Consider the following 15,289-nt stretch of genomic DNA (forward strand, 5'->3'; position numbering starts at 1 on the left):
CCTTTTTTAACCCAATTCTCTTAAATAATTTATTCTTAAACATCGGGTTTTAACGAAAGTTTCCAGCCCTCACAAATATCGTCTGCGCAAACAGTTTGCGTTGGCGTGTTTATTCATATTTTGTCATTTGAAAGAAAGATAGTTGCTTCGAGCTATCACGGTATCAGATTAGAATCATTATTACTTCCAGTTCTGTTGCAAAATGTCAGATACAGAATCACCAAATCATGTATACAGCTCTAGATACTAATGTTGTATCATATGACATTTTGAAGGTCTGGTACCGAAAGTTCAAAAACAAGAACTATGACATTCAAGAAGCAGAGTGCTCTGGCCGGCCTATTGATGTTGATGAGGCCCGCCTGAGAGAACTTGTGGAAGAAGATCAGTGTGCAACCACTCGAGAGCTTACTAAGGAGTTAAACGTTAGTACCATGTCCATTAGTCGCGCTATGCATTGCATAAACTTGACGAACAATTTCAAACACTGGATACCGCATGAGCTGACTCAAGCAGATAAGGGCAGACGTGTTCTGGCCTGCGCTAATCTGCTCGAGTATCAACGCAAAGACGAAATTCTAGACGGATTATCACTCGTGATGAAAAGTGGATTTACTTCAACAACAGAAAATGGAGTTGGTCTGCGCCCGATGAGCCAATCGATAGCGTCGCAAAGGGCAATGTAACTAACAAAAAAATCATGCTTTGTATCTGGTGGAACTGCCGTAGTGTTATCCATAAAGAAATTCTGGAAAAAGCTCTCGAAAGTAAGGTGTACAACGAGATGCTAGTCCATGTTGACGCTGCTATCAAGGAAAAACATCGGATTGAGTCCCGGCGCAAAACGGTATTGTTTCATCAAGATAATACAGGACCACATATGTCCGAATTCACCAGCTGGACTCCGTGCGGACTCGAATGGGATCTTCTGCTACACTTACTATATAGCCCTGACATCGCTTCTTTGGACTTCTACCTTTTTTCCACCTGCAGCTACATCTTGCTGGTGCTATCTTCCATTCTGCATAGAACGTTTGATACGAGGTTTACCTGTTTTTGGACTCGAGGCCACCAAATGTTTGGGCCGAAGGCAGTGGCGTAGCTAGGGTGGGGCAAGGGGGGACATCTGTCCCCGGGCGCAGCATTCAAGGGGCGCCAAATTGATGTTACGAAATTTTAGAATGAAATGTTTTCCGTTCTTGGCACAGAGAAATCTTCAGTTGTCCCCGGGCGCCGAAAACCCTAGCTACGCCTCTGGCCGAAGGCTTTGTAAAACTACCAAAACGTTGGCAGAAAATCATAGATTTTGTTGGTGATTACTTACTTGCACTAAAAGTGTTTCATGCGTCTTGTTTCCTAATTTTATTAAGAACTTTTTATGGCAAGAAACTTTTGTTACAACCAGATATTTAAAATCTAATATGAATTCCTGAAATATATTTCTTAAAATATAAAACATACTTTTAGTTAAAAATATAATCCAAATCAAAACTGTAAACAAGATAAAATATAAAAATAATATGTAAAAAGACGGAAGAACAACATTTAGCACAAGTTTTATAAGAATGCATTATTCTTCAAACTAGGATACCTATTTGTGTATTCCTTTTTAATCTTAAGTTGTTTACATACATAGTTATGCAATTTGATTTCTACTTATAGACTCGAAACAAGCATTCAGGTTCTTTCTATAATCTTAAAAAATACTCGTATTTGGATATGTATAAGGAAAGAAACAATGCAATCACTTTTTTTATACGACCTTGTTTTTTTCTTATCCAATAATCACACACATACCGTTACGGACTTGTTTAAATATGTTCTTAAGGGCTGTTTCTCAATGTGCCATAATTATAAGGCGGTAGCGATTTAACGATTTAACGAGTCTTTCCCCCCTTTCCCTAATGTATAAAGTGCAAAAAGGTTTACATTGCATTTATGCTTTTCATAATGGATTGGCACGTGGATTGAGAAAGTGGGGCCAATTGATATTAGCGCTAAAGACATGTGTTCGGATTTGTAAAATTATAAGTGAAACATAAATTCGGATAAAAATTGGACAAAGGGATATTAAAAAAAAAGAAGAGAAAGTCTGAAAGCTTTCAGATTTTATATTGTGTTTTTATAACGTTTCGTGTGTTACCTTTATTTATTAAACGTAATGTTTTTCGCACTTAAACCACATAAAATTCAGTTCATCAGCAATATCGGAAACTATTTAGAAACAACATATATTTAGAATTTCCGATACACAGTCTCACGCGAGATAAAAATGTTTGTTTTTCTATACAGTAATGACATTGCTGGCTTTGAAGCCGTTGACTTGTTAATCAAAAATTCGTTGTTACAAAATTTGAAATAGTTAATAAAACAAATTCAAAATTCGGACTTCCAAGTGCCCATGTTCGGTTGGAGGGCTACGTTATTCAAAACTTAATGGCTCTAGGTACCATTGTTTTTTCACAATGCGAGAAACATTTATGCATTCATCCAGATTCTTCATTATTTAATTTAATTAAATATAATACATGGGGATAATATTTGGTGGCAAGAGTCTGGAAAATGAATCAACGCAGAAAGTGAAATGCCGTTTTAAAACTAAAAGCCCTTTGGGTCTAACTCCCCTTTAGGTTAAAAATGAATGAAAATATAAATGGTCGTTCCAGAATGAATTACACTGCGAAGGGATTTTTTAACACATCGAAGAAAAGCTTTTTGAAATATTTATTCTTTCAGTTTGAGATAAATGCCGTCCGCAATAAACTGAGGCACTAAACAATGCCAGTGATCTTGAGTAAAATTCTGTCCATTTCGAAAGCGATTAGATATAGTTTTATCCTCCCCCAGACCAAACCATTTGTACAAAAATGGGAGGAGCAACAGTTAGTCTCATTCAGTTCTTTCCAGTGCTTTCAGTATTCTAATAGCTAAATTTTTCTCACATTTCATTAAATTCAACAAATGCCGCTACGATAGTTGGTTTTAGGTATTTTTGATTTACGTATGAAATTTATTCTTACTTCTATTACCTTAACAAATATTTTTCTCTTCATAGAAAGAGACTCTATAAGATATTTTCTCCCTTCTTTCTGCATGTCTTCGTAGAAAATGTTAGCGCACACTCGGCATGTATTCAAGAGGTCCAGGTTCGAGTCCTGGCGAGGGTCTTGCTCATTTTAACATATTTCCTGCTTCAAAATAACCTAATAACTCTCCAACCTATATCTGATGGTCCTCGAAAACGTTAGTGGTTTATTCAAAATCTATCGCTTTTTTAATTGAAAATTAAAATAATTATTAAAAATTAAACTAAAATTATTTAATTGAATTAAAAATTTTAGATTGGTGCGTTTCATTTATTCCAAGTGCTATATAAATGCGCTGTTAAGTACAACATTAATTATTTAAAAATTCATTTTACCTGGTTTAACAAAATTTTAAAACATGTATGATTTAGTATCATCACTGTCATGTATAAATAAGTTTCTAACAACCCCATAATAGCTGGATCTCAAAGTTTCAAACTGTACTTTTTGGATAAGGTATTGTCTACACTCAGAAAAAGTATAATGACCATAAAAAATTCTGGTAACATACAAATGCAAATATCTGCATATGTTTTTGCTTGTTTGTTTAAATTTTGTTGAAATGATGATACAGTTTTTTAATATTTTGTCTATTTTTTAACATTTTAATGCTTGAATAACTCTTTTCATATTTAATCTTATAATTTTTTAATACTAAATTCATCTTCGAAATCTCAGTCAGAAATCTAAAATTTTCAGACTATAAACTTCTTGCTTTCCTTTCTGAAGGGGCAATTTGCCTAGAAGTACTATTAATTTAGTTTTGGCATTTTGCGTTGACTCACTTTCTGCGATTTTTCACTTCTCAGATTGCTGCCACCAAATATTATCGCCCTGTATTATATTTAAAGAATTAAATAATGAAGAATTTGTATTAATGTATGTATGTGTCTCGCATTGTGATAAAACAACGGTACCTAGAGCCCTCACATTTTGAATAACGTGATCTTTCACGGAATATGGGCATATGGTAACCCTAATTTGGAATTTGTTTTATTATCTATTTCATCTTTTGTAAAATTTTAACGAATTTTTCATTAACAAACTCAAGGATTCCAAAGTGAGCAATGACAACACTGTACGAGAGGAAAAAAAAAATTCTGCAAGCCATCTAACTAAGAAAAGTGAGCATGACATAAAGAACGGGGAAAAGACTGAAAAAAATTTTTAAAAAATTAAAAAAGGTATACCAACACTTCATACTACATCGGGAATTCTAAACATATCCTGTTATTCTCGCTTTTAGAGTTTTTGTAATTTTGCCGTTGAACTGTATATGGCGTAACAGCGAAGAAAAAAGTTCTTAATAATAAATCTAAAAAGTAAAAAAAAAGGGGGATTAGCAAGAGTGAATGAACGAATTTTCGATTAACAACCTAAAGGATTTCAAAGCCAGCAATGGCAATGTACAGAAAAAAATGTTTTTATCTCCAGTGAGCGAGACTGTGTACTTGAAATTCTAAAGAGATGCTCATTTAAAAATTATTTTGCGATATTTCTGTTGAACTGAATTTTATGGTTTAAGTACGAAGAACATGATACTTAATAAAGAAAGGTACCACACAGAACGTTAAAAAAACTCCCGTTTGGACATAATTTAAAATCTGAAATCTTTCAGTTTTTTTTTTTTGGTTGTTTTTGTTTTTTTCTAGAAGGCGTTGAACTATTTCGGCAGTTAAATTTATTAAAATATTAAATTTCGACAGCTAAATGCACTAAAGTATTAAATTTACAGCATTCAAACGCATTAAAACAAAATTTCGACAGCTAAATGTGCTAAAGCATTTCGGTTTTACAGTTTTTAAATGCACTGAAGGATAAAAATTTCGACAGCTTAATGCACTTGCTAGTTAAATGCACTATAAACTGAAAACTAATTTCAGAATAGCAATATTCTCTGTTAAATATTATTGGTTAAAATTGTTTCACTGCTGGTTGGTCATGAGGTTAAAATAAAATCGTGGGAACCATACACGGATAGTACAAGGTTAGTCTACAAGAAATTGACAAAGTTTACAGAAACAAGTGTTTTAAAAGTTCTTCTGAAATATTTATCCTGTTAGAAGTATATGTTCTGTAGATGATTATTTTGTAACACTGAAGATATCAATGCGAGAGTCAAGTCCGCCCTAAATGCATTTCAAAGTGTGCATGTCAAAAGTCGCATCAACTGGAATGATGCGCTTTAAGATTGTTCAAACTTGTAGAAAGGAGAAAGAATTAAAACTCGGTTCTTGATGTATCCCCACAAGAAATCACAGTATTAAATACTGACTTCTCAGTAGCCAACATGACGGATCAATGTTAGGTCTTTATACAATCAGACAAAGCAACACGCTTGTATTTGACGTAGATTTTAATCAAGACTCTATTAATTTCGATGGAGAACAGTTACAGGCCCCTCTTCATCAGCAGCAGAATTTTTTTCCTCCTGATGATGAGAGACCTACACTTGTTCGCTCTCGAAATCGATAGAGTCTCGGTTAAAAATCTACACTAGACACAAGGTTGTTGCTTTGCCTAATTACATGTTTGGCGTATTTCTGTTCTCTCTTCGTGTTAGGTCTATTGCACGGCCCATCCTATACCCAGGCACAAGGTTGTTGCTTTGCCTAATTACATGTTTGGCGTATTTCTGTTCTCTCTTCGTGTTAGGTCTATTGCACGGCCCATCCTATACCCAGGCACAAGGTTGTTGCTTTGCCTAATTACATGTTTGGCGTATTTCTGTTCTCTCTTCGTGTTAGGTCTATTGCACGGCCCATCCTATACCCAGGCACAAGGTTGTTGCTTTGCCTAATTACATGTTTGGCGTATTTCTGTTCTCTCTTCGTGTTAGGTCTATTGCACGGCCCATCCTATACCCAGGCACAAGGTTGTTGCTTTGCCTAATTACATGTTTGGCGTATTTCTGTTCTCTCTTCGTGTTAGGTCTATTGCACGGCCCATCCTATACCCAGGCACAAGGTTGTTGCTTTGCCTAATTACATGTTTGGCGTATTTCTGTTCTCTCTTCGTGTTAGGTCTATTGCACGGCCCATCCTATACCCAGGCACAAGGTTGTTGCTTTGCCTAATTACATGTTTGGCGTATTTCTGTTCTCTCTTCGTGTTAGGTCTATTGCACGGCCCATCCTATACCCAGGCACAAGGTTGTTGCTTTGCCTAATTACATGTTTGGCGTATTTCTGTTCTCTCTTCGTGTTAGGTCTATTGCACGGCCCATCCTATACCCAGGCAGAGTGTCGAACCGTGTTCTGAAATGACGCTGTTCAATGGCAACAAAATTTGTTTTTGAATACTCAAGCCCACAAAATGTGTTTTTCTGTCTGATTAGCGGCCGTATTGCTCGATTGACATCAAGAATCACTTGCTGCTCTGCTATCATCACGTGTTGTGTCGCCCAGATGGTATAGTGGTTAGGGTCGCCGGCTGCGATACCAAAGGGCCTCGGTTCGAATCCCGAAGAAAGCATGGATGTAAATTTCCTATCCCCTCATAGGAGGTAACGGTTTTCACCTATTAGGTGCCTTCGTAATAAAATGACCACCACTTCTGGCCATAGTACTGGCGAAAGCCCAAGAATGGCTAGTGCCCGCTATTTTAAAAAAAAAATCATTAAATGTTGTTGAAATTATAAAAAGAAATGGAAAGAGAAGTCCGTAAACTTGAAGGCTTTCCCTATAAAATAGTACTAATTTCTTGCTTATCAAAATAAACGCTTTTCAGTTTACAAGCATTTAATTTGTCTACTTCTTTTAGGTCTCCCGATATTCAAACATTTCCAAAACTTTAGATACATTATGAATAATAGTTGTAAGGTTTATCGAATTTACAGAGCAGTTACTTTATGTGTAGAAGCTTTACTATCACTTCTTTCTTTCCGTTTCCCCGCCAGAATGCAAATTAGCTCGCATATATTTAAGTGAGGGTTTGAGATTGTTGACTCAGAGCTGTTCTGCCGTTTGGATTTCACGTTACTAGTTTGCTATTCTAGATAAGGGTTCTTATCTTCGGTGTTGCTACTTCAGTATAGCGTTTGGTTATTAGTATTTAAATTAGATTTACTTCTGAATTTGTACTTCGGATTTTGTAAAATTCAGAAGTGCCTTCTGCTCATCTTCTTCAGTTTGAAATAAAAAGGTCTTTTACCCTTTTCTCAAATTTCTGTACTTTAATTTTAGACTATGCGATAAGTCGCTTTTGAGTCTGCAAAACGGTAATTCACATTTTCAGCTGTAAAAGGCATTAAACCTTACGTAGTATAAAAGTGACATATGTTAATAAAATAAAGAACTATTACATTCATTAGAAAAAATTCTGTTTGACAGTTTTGATTTAAAAGTAGAAGATCCAATATATCATTTCTACTCACGGTATGATGAGGAATATTGTGAAAGGTAAAAAAATTATTTTTAACTTTTCAATGCAGTAAACTAAAACCGAAAAAAAAAGTTTTCTTAGTAGTCTACGTAATATTTCTTGCGTAATAAAATGTACGTTTTTCTTTTATTTCATTTATTATTGTTTCGTTATTCACTTGAGAGAAAGTATTATTAGAAATACTTTGCTTCCTGTTGACAAAACATTTCATTACAAAATAAAGTAAAGCAAAAATTTAACAACACCGTCTTTCCATGTGATTAAAAGTTTTCACGAAATTGGCGCCTGGTCAGGATGTTCGCAAAATGCAGAAACGTAATTGTTGAGATAAAAAGGTTTCCTGCTGTCAGCTTTCAGTAGCCAATAACCCAGTTTAAAAAGTGTTCAGCTTATCAAACAGTTTAATGAGTATGTAAGTGACAGTTTTAGGTTAACGCTTTTAAAAATAACGTGCTGCATTTATCAATATAAATCATAAATAGCCGCAAAATTCTTACATTAATGTCATTATACATCAACCGAAAGTGTTAATTTGGGAGCAATCAACCATATGAGTTACATGTCAAGCTTTTTAATCACAGAAAATAAAATGCAAAGATAGGTATTACGAAATAAATGTTTTTAAAACTGTATTTTTCACAAACTCGTAAAATCAGAACAAAAAGAAAGTTTTTTTCCTTCCTTTGGAATATGATTATGTATTTCAAGAGCTGAAGAGGGAGTCGTTTCAAAATCTTAGCCAAAAAAATTTAGCTATATTGTGAAATCAAAATTGATCGATCAACGTTGAACACAATGGTAATTCTGTGCCCTAAGGACAAACGATATTCTGAAGTTCTGAATGTATTTTAAACATCCGTTTGGTGTCTAATTTCTCATGAAATAGAATGACCATCTTTATTTATGACAAATAAATTGAAAAAAATATTCGAAACATACTCGCATTTAAGCAACATTTCGAAATCTATAAAGAAGCTATTCTAAGAAATTTTAAATACAGTATATTCCCGAATAAACGGTGTACGATATCCAAGCTTAATCCGAGGTTTCTTCATTGACGGATAATTCGAGAGCATTTAAAAAAAGACAGGAAAGAGGAAGCACTCATATAATTAACAGAAATATATTATTAACAATTTTTCTGTATTGTGAAGCAGTTTAATTTGCATAATACGTTTATTTGATCACATAAATTAAGTCTGTATTCAAAGTTCACACTGCAGCAAGCTAGCGCACCTACTTTGTTCCTGTCCATGTCTATGTTTCTTTCGGACTTTTTCTATTCAGGATTTCTGGAAGTGGCAACAAAGGTCGTGCCATTTCAGGCTTTCTTCTTCTCTTCAGTAACACATGGGGATTTTTACATGATTTTAAAAATGTTCCAAATAAAATAAAACTCCAAGTAGCAAGCCAAGGTTTGGAGAGTAAGTTGATGTGCCAATAAAGTAGCGGCGTTAATGGATCTGATCTTTTGCCTGAATTAAGTATTGCCAATGAATATAAGCCTGAGGATGTAAAGCTTCCAACGGGAAGCCGCTACTTTTATAAACATTAATAAGTTGCAAAATGGCATGCCGAATTTGTGGTTTGCATTAAGAATGATGTTTATAATACCTATTCTGAGGCTGCTAGCGTGAGAAGCTTTAGTAAACTAAAATTTATAAAAGAGTAGTTACGGTCATCCATGTCTCAAGATGATTGAATTTTTTTGGCAGTTATGTCTGCAGAAAATTATACTGCAAAGAAAATAATGTAAAAAATATCATGAAAATATTTAAGATGTGCTGATCTATAGGCTAAGAAAAAACTATTTTAGGTAAACTAATTTTTCATTTTATATAAATACTGATTTGAGAAAAAGAATACTGTCGTTTGTATGTTAAAAAAACAAACATAATAAACTCATTTCTGCATTATTAGAGTAGCTCCAGGACCGCACTACAGTTGCTTTGTTAGCCATCAAAGTGCAAATGTTACAGTCGCGTGTCTTTAGAATAACAGAATATTTCCAGGATGTGGGTCTAGAACCAAGAGTTGTAATTAAATACTAAAGTTTGAAAATTTTCACCCCATTTCATATCGAACTCACTTTTTATCGGCAATATTATTTTACTAAATACAGCATTTTTAAACCGTATGAATCCTTTACAATAATTCAGCAACGAATCTTAGAAAAATGTTGATTTAATATCTTCTTTAGATTTACTCGTCAAATTTAAGATAACATAATGAGAACAATAAAAAATATGATAATTTTTTGGCGATTGAAATTTATACTGAAATATGTAAAAAATGTACAAAAATAAAAACTGTACCAAAAAGTCTTGCTTTTCTTTCTTGATGTCAGAACATTTGATTATCAAATAGCCCTTCGTTTATAATTCTTCCAAACCTACTGACTTGTTGCATAGAAGACAAGTAAGAACAATGTCAGTTTTCTCTTGTCACAGACAGGGACAGATTTCATCAGGCCTTTAGTTTCAAGAGGGCTTCCTACAGTATTTAAATTACGTAAAATATCAGATATCTTTTCCTATTTTTAAGTTTTAAAAACATAAGATTAGAAACAGAATAAAAATGTAAACTCCGTATTTCTGAGCTCTTGTTCGTTAGCCATTTAGCAAAGCGCCAATTAAAAAAATACGTGATGTTAAGCACTACAGTCAATCACCCTTATTGTATGCAAGGTGTGGTCAAGGATGTATCTAAAGATAAGAGCCTCACTTTATCCGATAATAAAGTAATAGTACTATAGAGACATTAGGTATTTTTTGGAAGCAGGAAAGCTTGAAAAATGAGCAACGCCTTCGCCGAGAATCGAACCACGAACCTCTGGAATACGCGCCCAGCGTGCAGACCACCACACCACGAAGGCATGATAGGACGGCGAGAGAAGTACCTTATAGTACTACATATGCATAATCTAATATAATAAAAAATAATAAAAAACTGCTGCAGAGGAAACTGAAAATTTAACTTTGTTAAATTCCCTTTTTCAAATTCTTCTGGGCCCACCAGCGGCCGAGCGGTAAAGACGCTGAACACTGGTAGTTCGGTCTGAGGTTCGAATCCCGCGAACGGGCTGGCTGCATGGGCGTTTTCGTGGTTTCCCCCATGTGTAACGTGTATACGAGCCAGTTTCCCTTAGAAAGTCCTCCACGCAAGGCATCCCTCCCTTTAGGCAGATAGCCCTCGTGTGCTTTGCCATAATTAACTACACCACACCACACCACCAAATTCTTCTGTTAGAATATTCATTTTGTAGAAGTATTTTTTATTTGAATTAATGGTTATTAAATTGCTGAAATATTAAACATAAAAAGAAACACAAGTTTTTATCTTAAAATAATAAATTATTAAATTATTGCTTATAAAGACAGCGATGACATGATTTTTTTAAGCCATTCCATAATTCACTTTTAGAATGGTCACTTTATTAATATCATGGAATGATCCCCATAAGAAAAAAAAAATTTTTTTTTCAGCGTTTTAAAGGAATTAAATTTTGAAAATTTTATATTTTATTCATATAGTTTATTATTGACATATTTGTATAAATTAATTACGTTATTGTAAAATCAATAGGAAACTTTTAAAATTTTCCTCTTTTAAGATTAATTAAAAAAAAGGAAAACATGGTCCTGGTTTAAACTTAAGTTTTTACATATTATTAGACTAAAGCCATGCAAACGAAACGTACAAAAAGGTGAAATGTATATTTTTGTTTAAATAATTTTGAATGAAAATTTTGAATTGTTATTTATTGTACAAACTGCTTTATTTGAAAGTTATAACTTTACATCATATATCTATACATGACATACACAGCATTGAAAAAAAATCCACGATGGTGTGGGGAAGATTCTGCATAACACCTCCAAGCCTCCAGTTTTAGAAATCTGGCCCTGACCATGGATATATGAGCTTGATTTGTGGAAAGTATTCTGTAAAAAGAATAATTAAATAGTGTAAATATCATACTTTCAGGGAAATACAAATAAATATGTTTTCTTTTAATGCAAAATTTAAGTAATCACTTAACATAGCATAACTTTAAAATCAAATGGAAGAGAAACACATCAAAGTAATATTTAAAACTGGGCGAAAATCCAACTTTAATTTGGCGCAGATTTTGATTTCAGTTTTGAAGGCCATCAGACACATGTCTTTCTACTTCAGAAGCAGAAACAATTCTGCCTAATTTTTTTGCTCCTGAGAAAGAGAGACCCATGTATGATCCCCTCGAAGACCGCACAATTTCATCCAAAATCTATCCCAAACTAAATTTGCCTTTTTCACTTATTTTAAATACAATTCATAACTTAAACAATTCTGAAAAATTAATGTCAGATTTTGTGTAATGTTGTAACAGTATCTCAGGTTTGGAATTTTATTATGAATATTTTTTATTTTCTTGAATATGTCAAAATTTTCACAGACAAATGACAGACTTTTAAAGCATTTAGTAAGGTCTAGTTGTTACATTTTACATTTCATCCGAATTCATCATCCACTCGATACTTCAGAACTAAATGAATAATTCAATCCACGTCATTCAATTTCGCGTGAGATGTAATCTCTCAGACAAATCGTCGAAAGATTTGGATCACATCCGTTTTGAACCCTTCTATTATATGCAAATAATTCAGATTTATGCCCTTCAAATGGAGTGAGAATGGTCGGTCTTTGCTCTGAAAGATAAGAATCGAAGTATGCGGAGCATCCTTACCTGACAAATGTTCGTAATTGTTGAAAATATAGTTTCTCTTCTTTCTCTTGCCTTATGACCGGCAGTCAAGTGAAAATAGATCGTTCGCCAATCCTTATCACACTCTGAACATATAATACCAGCCTCACAGAATATTAATCTTTTGCTACATTAATGTTAGAAGTGCTTCCTTTAGCGAAGCCATGTCAGAATTTTTGGAGCATTACATTACGTTACCTATGCTGTAACACATTTGTTATCCACAAGCCTTGGCAAGTATTGCCACTGCATGAAACACTGCATCTCCCCAATAGAACAACTGTCAACCCACACGTAGCAGGTGACGAATGACCTTTGGGTTTGTATCATTCGGCTAAATTTTATTTTAAAAAAAATTCTTATTGAATTTAGTGTAACAGTCTGTACCGGTAATCAGGGTGGCCACCTGGCAAGAATATTTCTTTGGAACTTTGTGGCTATACTGGCTATCAGCAGGGAAACAATATTCTGCTGTTGCCAGTTCCTGATGTAGTCCCTTTTAGGGTCTGACAGCGAAGAAACCTGAATGGAATAAGAATATTTCAGAATGTCTTATATTTGAAAGAGGTACTAGATTTACGAAAAAAGTCCTGAATTTATGTTTGTTTTTGTTTAACTCTCTTTATGAAATTTTATTATATTATTACCTTATTATCATATGCGAATTTAACGTACAACTGCTAAATTAATATTACTCCATTACTTTAAAGTTTGAAATACTAAATTACCTAAGTGACCACTTTCAAACGACTTTTGGACACGTCTGACTGCTAACTAAAACTGCAAGTCAGTGTAAAAGGTTAAATAGAAGAATTTGCTAACTCGTCGGCCTGAAGGTTACACAAATTGAAAACTTAACAGGAACAAAACCTCCGCTAACGTACGAATAAACAGAATGAAACAGAACGCTGTGCAGAAGTTCCTTGTGCCGATATTAACCATACGAGGATGGTTACCAAGAGGATGTTTTCTATATCTTTTACTACCTGGGAAATGAAATATGACCATTAAAAGTGCAAACGGTACACAGATACATACACACGCACATAAAATATACACATACATAGTTACATTACTTAGGCATGAATAACTAGCTATGAGACATTAAGATACGTACGTAAAAATTACATTCACAGCTATGATTAACAATACGTGGTGCATTTGTAATAGAACAAAATATAAAGGACGATATATATTCTTGATACATTACTGTATATTCTGGGGTGACAGTAAAAGTATGGACTTCGTGCTTTGTGCCTATGATGCACAGTTCAAAGCCTTGGTTTTTCAGTATGCTTTTCCACCGTAGTAATGAAATTAAAGCAAAGTGATAGGGAATGCCTTCCTTTCCACATTGGCTTTGGTCTGAGGCTTTTTTCCCGGATCACTCCAGATAGCTAAGAAAAGGACGAGCATGACTCGTTGGGAACTTTATCAGAGACGGGCTACTGCTATAAAGCAAATGATCACTTCGACCATTTATTAATAAGGTGCACGTCTGCAATGTGCTTGAGATAAAACAATGAGACGAGTGTTGATTGCTCTGACTTGGTATCTTAGCTGTTCTGAAGGTATTCTGAAAGATATTTTTTTTTTCAATTGTAAGTGCCAGCCGTTATAGGCTTTGGGCACTACTAAGGCCGGCAGCGGTGGACACTTCATTACGGAGGTACCTAATAGGTGGGGCACCGTTTCCTCCTATGAACAGACAGACAATTTATATCTATGCCTTCTCCGGGATTCGAGCCAAGGACCTTCGGTACGGCAGTCAGAATCGCTAACCACTTTCCTGTTTGGGCGACCCATTCTGAAAGATATCCTTTGGCAACATTTACACCAGATCTTGCCGTCGCGGCTGTACTCGTAGTTGGCCAAAAGACCTTGTCATGTGCTATTTTAAAAGCTGCACCATAAGATGTCCAAATTTAGTCAAATGGCGACTGCAAAACTGAAGAGCCCTGGCTAAACTTTGGCTTCCTCCTTGGACAAATGCTCGCGAAGAAACTGAGGCTAGCAGCCAAGCTAAATTGCAACATCTAAAAACACAGAGTAGAGTAACGCCTGGCCTAACACCCAAACACTTTCTGAAAAACAAATAGCGACTCAAGCTTATTTATACATTTAACTAATTTGCGTTCCGGTAAAAGTTGACGAAAGTAGAAAAGCCAAAATAATGAGATAATCGGACTACTTAAAATAAAACCTTACACTATAATGTCCGTCATATACGAAAAAGAAAAAAAAATCAACCGGAACACTTACAGCGAAGATTACATTTTTCAAGTTATATAATATTTCTTTTTATACATAGACTATTTTAAATTATTTCATATGCAATTTACATACAGATATTTCATTTATTTAATACGCTAATTACATATTCTCTTACATGAAAAGAAGAAGGGAAAAAATGGAAGAAGAAGGAAAAAATTGGAATTATGCATTAATTATTTTTAGCAGATTTTGGTGAATGAATTATCTCTTAAGAAATAGTAATATTTGTCGCTGATTATGATCGGCGACAGACTTTTTTGTCAAAACGTGTCATCCTTTAAGGCAATGTAATTGTTGATTTCTTATTTTATTCTTATTCACTTTTATTGTTCTAAATATTTCTTCAGTTGCTGTCGGCGAAGAAGGTGGTGGTGTTGGTGGTGTATTTAATTATGGCAAAGCTCACTAGGGCTATCTGCCTAAGGGGAGGGAGGCCTTCGTGGAGGACTTTCTAAGGGAAACTGGCTCGTATACACGTTACACATGGGGAAAACCACGAAAACACCCATGCAGCCAGCCCGTTCGCGGGATTCGAACCTCGAACCGAACTACCAGTGTTCAGCGACTTTACCGCTAGGCCGCTGGTGGGCCCGGCGAACAAGGAAAACTCAATATAGTTTTTGTTAAATTAGGAAATATTTGTTCCCCTAGAGCATTTTTATTTTGAAAATTTTGCTCCAAAACACTATAAACTCTTGACCTCTTTTGAATTATTTCTATAGTTCTCAATAGACTATCGAGATAAGCGTATATATTATATTCTGTGGGGTATGGAAACTTAAAGTAAATGACATTATAGA

General features: G+C 34.6%; 1 long non-coding RNA gene across 1 annotated transcript in view; it reads right to left on the bottom strand.

Annotated features, from left to right (window-relative positions):
* Positions 1 to 11,232: 11,232 nt before the first annotated feature.
* LOC146998849 (uncharacterized) overlaps positions 11,233 to 15,289 on the bottom strand; it is a 96,450-nt gene continuing 92,393 nt past the window's right edge. The window contains exon 3 of the long non-coding RNA XR_015039352.1: positions 11,233 to 11,412. This is a non-coding gene — a long non-coding RNA (uncharacterized LOC146998849). The remainder of the gene's footprint in view (positions 11,413 to 15,289) is intronic.

This window comes from Stegodyphus dumicola, chromosome 2 (assembly GCF_044657685.1).
Source record: "Stegodyphus dumicola isolate Sdum_Otavi_A_Nest chromosome 2, ASM4465768v1".
Taxonomy (NCBI): domain Eukaryota; kingdom Metazoa; phylum Arthropoda; class Arachnida; order Araneae; family Eresidae; genus Stegodyphus; species Stegodyphus dumicola.